At 40.9% G+C, this 9,667-nt stretch overlaps 1 pseudogene; it reads left to right on the forward strand.

Annotated features, from left to right (window-relative positions):
* Window positions 1-1,428: 1,428 nt before the first annotated feature.
* LOC132356238 (large ribosomal subunit protein eL19-like) lies at window positions 1,429-2,124 on the forward strand (annotated as a pseudogene).
* The last annotated feature ends 7,543 nt before the right edge of the window (window positions 2,125-9,667 follow it).

Consider the following 9,667-nt stretch of genomic DNA (forward strand, 5'->3'; position numbering starts at 1 on the left):
TACGGGGAGGGGGAAGGGTAAGCTGGGACAAAGTGAGAGAGTGGCATGGACATATATACACTACCAAACGTAAAATAGATAGCTAGTGGGAAGCAGCCACATAGCACAGGGAGATCAGTTCAGTGCTTTGTGACCACCTAGAGGGGTGGGATAGGGAGGGTGGGAGGGAGGGAGACGCAAGAGGGAAGAGATATGGGGACATATGTATATGTATAACTGATTCAATTTGTTATAAAGCAGAAACTAACACACCATTGTAAAGCAATTATACTCCAATAAAGATGTTAAAAAAAAGAAAAAGAAAAAAAGAAAAAAATCCTCATATAGTTGGAGCTGTGCAGTTCAGACCTGCTTTGGTTAAGGGTGGGCTGTGTTAAATAACACCTGTAGGCTTTTTTCCTGTTAATCTATCTTATGCCAGTTTAATTCTCAGGCCCAGCCACAGAACCTCAGAGGGCAGAAGGAAGCTTTTCCTCCCCTATGCAGTTACCGTTTTCCTTCTTATGCCTTGTGGACGGTTACAAAAATGGACTCCTTCCCTTCTCATTTTTTACCCCTACATATCGTCATGTTAAATGTTAAATGTTCCCAAAGGGTTTGCTTTTGGAATTACTACGTCTGGTTAAAAAAGAATTTTAAAAAGAGAATGAGAGAGAGAATATGATATTACATATCCTGTGGAATAAAACGAAAAGGTACAGATGTGTCCCTAGAGTCCATTATGCATGACTCACCATGGCCAAGGTGAGTCCCTCTCCGTGGAGCTTAGTTGCTTCATCCCTCTGGTTGCTTTGTCATCCCGAGCCACAGTCCTCACTCCCTTAAATCCTTGTAAACCTCACTGAAATTATAGCTTTTTCAAAAAGCATTTGATTATTCCTTATTTTATCTTCATATTGTTTGTATTTATATTCATCCATCCTGCATGCCTGACTAGACAATGAACTCCCTGAGGTGCTTCTAGAGCTTGGCATCCTCAGTGGTACCGTGCTGCCCTGCATTTATTCACATTTATCCAAATTTATATTGGATCTGGATGCACTGGCTGTTACATTAAGCCTGAGGCTGGGGCTAGTGAACGAGGCATTCTCCACCGTCCTGGAAGTTATAGTTTATTAAAGAAGGAAGAAATAGGTCATTAAAGCCGCGGGATATAGATTAAAAGAAATTTGCAGTGTTCTGCGCGTGCATATTACCAGGTGACCAAACGTAGGCGGGATAGTTTGGGAATGTTTTGTGGGAAAGTGATACTTAAGCTGAGACCTGAAGGGTGAGCGGTAGGGGCTCAATAACTGAGAATACCTCTTTAAAAACTAAACTACAGAACCAACTTTAAAGAGCAGATAAAAGGTCACAGGGGGATTTAGAGATTCAGCCAATTCAGTTATGGCAACTTCGACTTAACATGAAGGACAATTAGTAAAAGAAATGGCATTTCATTTGATTCCCAACTTATCTAAAATCTTCTCGCCTTTCACCACTGCGGCCGCAGGCGTGAGTACGCTCAGGCTTCAGAAGAGGCTTGCCTCCAGTGTCCTCCTCTGTGGCAAAAAGGAGGTCTGGTTGGACCCCAATGAGACTAAGGAAATCACCAATGCCAACTCCCGTCAGCAGATCCGGAAACTGATGAAAGATGGGCTCATCATCCGGAAGCCTGTGATGGTCCATTCCCAGGCTCGATGCCGGAAAAACACCTTGGCCCACAGGAAGGGCAGGCGTATGGACATACGTAAGCAAAAGGGTAGTGCCAACGCTCTAATGCCCTAGAAGGTAACCTGGATGAGGAGGATGAGAATTCTGTGCCGGGTGCTCAGAAGATACCGTGAATCTAAGAAGGTTGACCACCGCAGGTATCACAGCCTACACCCGAAAGTGAAGGGGAACGTGTTCAAAAACCAGCGGATTCTCATGGAACATATCCACAAGCTGAAGGCAGGCAAGGCTTGCGAGAAGCTTCTGGCGGACCAGGCTGAGGCCCGCAGGTCTAAGACCAAGGAAGCCCGCGAGCACCATGAAGACCGGTTCCAGGCCAAGAAGGAAGAAATCATCAAGACTCTGTCCAAGGAGGAAGAGACCAAGAAATAAAGTTCTCCCTCTCTTCTCTGTACATAGTGGCCTCGGCAATTAGATAGACCACTCATTCAATAAAAAACAAGCCTTTATCTGCCTTAAAAAAAAAAAAAATCTTCTCAAGAAGAACAAAAGACAAATGGTAGGAGACCCCATGGCTAACCTCACAGTTGGGCAGTTGGAACCAGGCTGGCCTGTGACGAAGATAACTAACCAGCTGATGGTGAAAAGACAGAACAGGTGATTCTCGGAGTCATCTGCTTTAAAACCAGTACTTTTCACGATTTCCTTTGCTTTAGTAGCATTATATTCATGCCAAAGTGTTTGTGAATATTACATGTATTAATCAACGTAAAAGCTCTTTGAGAAATCATGGTCTCCAGGGATAGAAGGTACTTTTACTTATCACCTTCCTTTGTGTGCTACAACAGAGGAGGCTTTCCTTTTACAGAGAATATTAAAGAACAATGATTAAGCATGTTCTTGGACACCATAAACGTATACAAATAAATGCCTACTAAAATTGTATGAAGGCTCATAAAGGTGTAAATATGAGGAAGAAAAGGCATTTGCAGAATCTTTCCCTACACCTGTGAGATGCCCATCAGCATTGGTGGCAATGCTGTTCTCTTGGTGCTTATGAAAAGTGCATGGAAGATTGCAGGGTGAGCTCATGGGCAGACACTAATAGATGAAATGATGTGATCTCCTCAATCACCAGTTTGCCTCTTACGAAATTTCTGCAGTTAAAAAATTTGACTCAAGAAGGACACAAACTGAGTGACTGCTAGGAGGTCACTGAGCACACTATCTGTATATTTATACACAGATAGATCTGGAGAGTAAGCTTTCCTAGGACTCAGTGAAAAGCACATCAGAGAATGTTGTCATTGCCTCCTATTTTCTGAGCTGGTTGTAAGACAGTGCTTATAAGGAACTTAAGGAAGGGAGAACCTTGTTTTCAAATGAGATGGTATATGGAACTCTCATATAAAGACACATAAAATTAAAGATGATCTGACTGAAAGTGGCAATTAAAGCCAACAGCTCTGCTTGGCCAGTATCTGTGATGATGTCCCGGCTCTTAGAATCCCCTCCCAGCAAACCAGAACCTTCCTGGGATGGCTAAACCTAGGTCAGTCTATATCTTCCTGGAAGCCAGGGGATGTTGTAAAGCCTTCGGTTGCATGTCCATGGCCTATGCGGGATAAACTGAGAAAGTGCAGAAGGAAGCATTGTCTCAGGGGGCAAAATTGGAATAGTGGCTCCACCACAACTGTGCATCCAAAGGGGTCAAAGCAGATGGATAACAGGATTGCTTTTCATGGGAAGTGGACAGTGCAAAGTGGGGCAAGTATACCCCCACTCAAACCAACAAGCAACGTTTTAAAATCTGGAGCAAAATTGAATCATAATTTACTGAGATTCACAAGGGTATTTGTATGTCCATGTTTTCTTGTTAGACATCTGCAATAGCTTCATTTTGTATTTCAGTTTTTTATGTCATAATATTCCCAGACATAGGATATGTGTTCAGAATTTAATATAAGGGCATAAAAATGTATCAGAATTTAAAATTAGATTTTGCAGCAATATTTATCCAATGACTGTGAAAAACTCAACATGGAAAAAGAAAAGATAAAATTTTCATGTGTTAGGAATTTATTTTTAATGAGAAGCATTTTCTGTCTACTCAAATGAATTAGTATAAATCAGCTGACCATAAATTATGAATGTCAATATTTGAAACATGCAAGTGTAAACTTAGGCCACTTGAGTAGGTGCTCTCCTTTCATTATGCAAAATAAAACATAATCACAGCAGGGTATTGCAATGTGGGGAAAAAAATCACTAACAATCATTTTTGTCTCTGCCATTCTAATCAGTTTGGAAATAGGGAACCAAGTTGACAATGTTTTATTCATTAAAATTTTCTGTCTATGGATGCCTCAGATCCTCATGACTCCCTCCACGGAAATTAAAATTTTAGGGCAAAAAAGGAGAGTGTAGTCCTTTTCACTCACTGTTTTGATATTTGTCATAAGCCTGGGTTCAGCTCTAGGTTTGATGTAACCATGTATATTATACTTTATCACCCGAACCTATTTGTTGTTTAGCCCTGTGTTATGTAGCTATTCCATCCCATAGTCCAAAAGTGTGCTGTAGCTTGCAGATAGTGGAGGGGCACTTTATGGCTATGGGGATATTGCATCTCCCCAGCTGCCCCCATCAAAAAGATGATGTGGTCAAAGCACTATTACAGGCATTTTTATATTTCAAAACCCAAGCCTCCCAGGAATCCTTACAGACCCATCCTGGTAACATTTGACACATTCAGACATGGCTTAAGTGCTCTCTGGAGGGCCTTCTGAATTTCAGGATCAGCTGCCCCTCTAGCCTTGTCTCCAGAGTAAACCTACACGGTATAGATCTGAACCTAACCCTTGGAGACTGACCTGGTACCCAGATCAGCCAAGCCACAGTCTAAAGCAGAGCTGCCCAGCCGAGCCCACCCTGGAGCCACAGAACCACAGCCAATCTGCAGATTTCAGAGCGTGAGAATAACAGCATGTTGCTATAAGCCACTCTGTTTTTGGAGGGGTTGTTTTCCAGCCTTATTGTGGCAATAACTGGTCAATGGAGAACTTCAAAGCAGGTCTGAAGGAGAGAGCATCCAATTAAAAAGTACTTTGGTTCAAACATGTAGAAAATAGGTTGCAGTTAATCATTGAATAGGACTTCTGTCATCCCGATGGTGGTATTTAAAGCTAAAAAGGAATTCATCACAGGCATCTAACAGGACTTTGTTGCTCATAAAATATAGGCTCCAGATTTTCATAGAAAAGCCATAGATGAAGTAACTAATGAAATCCATACTTAGGATAAGATGCAAATCTAACTCATTATGCTAGTCAGAGTTTGCATATTTTGTCTCTTTTAGAGGGAGAGGTTAATCCCAAATCCTGGCAGGATTATTAACGTCCTATGTTCTGCCTGGGTTATTATTCTTCCTGTTCAGTGGGTAGAAAACGTATGGCTTTCACTGCTACATAAAGACATTTTACTGGTGAAATGAGAAATCGCAGACTATGCGTTATGGACTAAAAGGAAAAGAAAAGACCAGAATCCTAGGTTGGTGCCCCATTTCTGCTGTTTCTAGGTCTGTGGCCTTGAACGAGGCACTCTATCCCTTTGCTCATTGTGCTTTTATGTCTAGGAGAGAAGTGATACCTTCGCCTACATCACAGTGCTGGTGTGAGAACCCATGTGATGATGTTATGAAGTTGCGAAGAGCCAGACATGTGTCACTATGTGAAACTGATGTTAGGAGAAATGCATCATGACACTGAAGGCTTTGAAGTTACACAAACTTGGGTTCAGACTCCAACTCTTGCCATTTCCTAGATGTGTGATCTTGAGAAGTTTATTTACCACCCTGAGCTTCAGGTTTTCCTGGAAAAGCAGGATTACAGCACCTGCTATAGAGTTGTGAGTCCTAAATGAGATAAGGAATGTGAAACATTTAGCATAACGCTTAGCATAGAGTAGGGGCTTCCAAATATGGCAGATGGATTAACGACCGGGCATTGCTTTCTCAGCACTTGTTGACACAGTGGCAGCAGATACAGGCACTGAGTCTCTGCAGTCACACCGTCCTTTGTACCAGGGAGAAAGTCCAGAAGTTGGCCCATTATTTTGGCTTTTGGTTGCAGAGTTACTGAGGATCCGTTCTCCTTTCCCTCACTTCCGCTACTGATGGTGGATGCTGCTTTCCAGGCTAGAGTTTGTATCTTCTCTCATGTCTCCTCCAATGGCTCATTCTATGGTGGTAACATCTGGATGAGACTGAGTCCAGGAAGATCAGCCTTGCCTCTCCCCTGACGACTGTCCTGGATCTAACCCTTCCTAATTCATTACCCTACAATTTGGTATCTTTATCTGCCAAGACGTAGTGATGGTTGATTCTTGTTAAGGAAAACAGATCACTAACTCTGTACCATGTTTTCAGGTTGTAAGATAAAGAAAAAAAAAAATCATATTATTGATCGGTATATGAAAATAGAGAAAGCTCATACTCCCCAAATACTGGAGGTCGGGGGACGTAGGTTTCCCTGTTCTCTATCAATAAATATACATTTCCAGGAGGACTAGAGAGTTTAAAAATTCACTTATAAATTCTAGCCACTTATTAAGCTAATGTGTTCACTTTATAAAGTAGCTGGCAACCTGGTGGATGTGAGGTAACCTTTAATTAGAACATTTAAAAATACTTAGTTTTATCTCCGTTAAACACCATTCCATTCCCATTGCAGAAAATTTAGAAAAAGGAAGAAAAATTGGAAGAAGAATCGAAAGACACACATAGTCCTCCCACCCACACATGACAACTCTTTACATTTTGCTGTATTTTCTTCCTGTCATTTTTGCTGTGGACACTTTTAACTAAATCATTTCCAAGTGAAATAGTTTTATACTCTTCTGATCAAAGGCTGGATTTCAGTAAAGATAAGCCAGTGTCAAAAAGCTAGGCCTCTTTCAGAGTCACTGTGGTTATTCAGCATCTTTGACTTTGGGCTTTTCCAAGCCCCCAAAATCTGGGCTGGCTTCCCAAGGCATTTAGAAAGGTTGCTTAAAGCATGATGCCAACAAACATTTGCTGTCTTAAAAATTTGTGTCCAAATCTCAGCTATTTAGCTGAAAAATTAACAGACAAGTTTCAGCAAATTGAATTGTGTAGCGTGATTCTCAGTTCTGCTAAAAGGAGAATAATAAATTTCAATTGACAATAACAGAGGTACCTTATTTGAATTTGTTTTTCTGAGTATCTTCCACTTGGGATTTACAAAATCTACACAAGCTCTGAAAAAGCTGCAATTTCCTGTCTATTAAGCCCCAAATGGAAAAATAACAAATATGATGAAAAACAGCAACCTATTTGACAGACTAATATATATTAATCCCATCGCCATGGTTGAGAGATGGAAAATTATTATTGAATAAGACTTTCATCAAACCAAATATTTCCTATTGCTCCAAAGTACATATCTGGCATCACTTCTGCTTTACACATCTGCTTCTGTCTTTGAACTCTGATATTAATCTGAAGGTTGCATGCAGCTGCACAGTTCCAAGATAATTAGTTTTTTCCATTATATATTACAATTAATAGGGTAGACTTCAAAAACATTCAGAACTTGGATTTGCATAAACTCTGGGCAGCTAGAAGATTTTTCCAAAATTCAAATCAATCTTCTGGAAAAACGTGCAGTTTCCCAGCACCTTCCTGGAATCTTTTACATTTCACCTCTCTCTGAATATTTTTAGCCATTTTCTCTGCATTTTTATACTTAATTGCTGTCAGGACTTTACAATCCTTCTTGGGATATTTCAGAGACAACCAACCTGAAGGAAGTGACACCTGCCCTGACAGGTATGGCAGCAAAGTTTTGGGTTGGCTTTTTATATTAAACATGGAGGATTTTATGTGGATGGCATTTTCTCCAGAGCTTCAGGAATTTGGAAATATCCATATAAAAGTGGCTTTACGGTTACCTCCCCACAAGAGATGAACCCTCACAACCCCAAGGATGTTGATGAAACAGTTCATGTCGTGTATTATAATTTCCTTCCATAGAGAGGGTTCCAGGGCCTCTTAAAGAGCAAAGACTCTAGATGTTCTTGTTTTATGTTTGGTGCTTTGTGTCCATTGAAAGAGAGGAGACCAGGGAGGAGGTGAGGTGAAGTCCTGACATCCTGAGTGGATGAGAGCTGGTCTGAGGATGAATAAGGTGTCCTAGGATGGAAGAATATTTTGAGCAAATTGCAGTGTTCACTTCCAGTAAACGCAAGCCAGCTTGTACTTGTCCTGCAATACCAACCAAGTGGCCATCGTTTACACAATCACTTTCATGAAGTAGAAAGGAAATTTCTACATGTCAACAGCATTCTTACATGATCTATACTTAGTGAGAAGATATATCATATCTTTGTTCTTAATTTTCCCAGAAGACTGTCCTTCTCCTTAAAAACAAGTGGGTGAAATGGCAAAATGTCTGATTCTTGCGTACAAGGACAGTTTGCAGACACGCTGTTGGTTTTATGCCCTTTTTTTCTTGGACCTCATATTGTTCCTATTACGAATATATTCTGCTCAGCCTCTAAGTGTCATGGCTGTCAAGTTTATTCGGTTTTAAAATTTTCTCCCCTCGGAAATTCACATTATTTAAATATTTTCTGACTTGCACAAAAGCAAATTTCAGAGTCTGGCTGAAACCCTGCTGGTAATTTTAACCCAGTAGGAGAGTATGTTGTTGATTTTTGTTCTAGAATGTGGTCCATTCAGTGGAGCTGGAGGGACGCCTGGTGAGGAAGAGCACGCACATCCTTTGAGCACTCTTGCTGTCTTCACTTGTTCTCTTCTCTGACTTCTGCGAACGCCACACTGGCCTGGTTTCCCTCCTGTCCTTCTGCACAGTCTTCCTCTCCTATACCGCGAATTGCCTCACCTGGAGTTTCTCAGTCGTTAGCATTGAGCCTTCTCCTCTTCTGGCTCCACACTCTCTTTGGGGGTAATACTGTCCATTTGCATAGCTCCCAGATTTATCCACGAAGCTCAGAGCTCTGTTTGGGGGTCCACAGTCATATCCAAGTGTCTATTTGAAATTTTTTTTAATTGAAGTATAGTTGATTTACAATATTGGGTTAGTTTCAGGTGTACAGCAAAGTGATTCAGTTATACATTACATATACGTATATACCCGTATTCTTTAAAACATTTTTTTCCATTACTGTTTATTACAAGACAGTGAATATAGTTCCCTGTGCTATACAGTAAATCCTTGTTGTTTATCTATTTTATATATAGTACTGTGAATATGTCAATCCCAATCTCCCAATTTAGCCCTCCCCTCCTTCCCCTTTGGTAACCATAAGTTTGTTTCCTATGTCTGTGCATCTGTTTCTGTTCTGTAAATAAGTTCATTTTTTAGATTCCACATATAATTGATATCATATAATATTTGTCTTTTTCTGTCTGCCTTCACTTATTATAATAATCTCTAGGTCCATCCATGTTGCTGCATCTTCTGAAATATTAACTTGTCTCTCTCAATTTCAGATGCTGAATTGAACTTTCATCTTCAAACCTGCTCCCCCTTCATCCTTCCGCATCTGTGATAGATTAAAAATATCTCCAGTTTATTTGACACCACTCCCATCGAGAGGTGGCAGCTATGGAACCTCCCCTTCAATCTGGGGAAGCTTGATCAGAGTGATGTTGCAAGGTTTCTGGGTCCGGACTTTAAGAGCCTGGCAGTTCCCATAGTCTATCTCTTGGCGTACTTGCAGTCTATCTGGAACAGAATTTGTTACCAGGCAGGATGCAGCCATAACCAAACACCAAAACATGTAGTATCAGTGTTGGGACCAGGTAGCAGGTGGAGGCTGGAAGTGCCTCAGGAGACAGTTGGGAGGACCTGAAGGACAGTGAGGAAAATGCTGGAGAAACGATGACCTGTATTACGTCGTAGGGAAAAGAAAAGAAAAACTGTCACCTGTGGAAAATAGAACATGTATCTAATGAACTTGTGGATCCAGA

The sequence above is a fragment of the Balaenoptera ricei genome, chromosome 2 (genome assembly GCF_028023285.1).
Source record: "Balaenoptera ricei isolate mBalRic1 chromosome 2, mBalRic1.hap2, whole genome shotgun sequence".
Taxonomy (NCBI): Eukaryota; Metazoa; Chordata; class Mammalia; order Artiodactyla; family Balaenopteridae; genus Balaenoptera; species Balaenoptera ricei.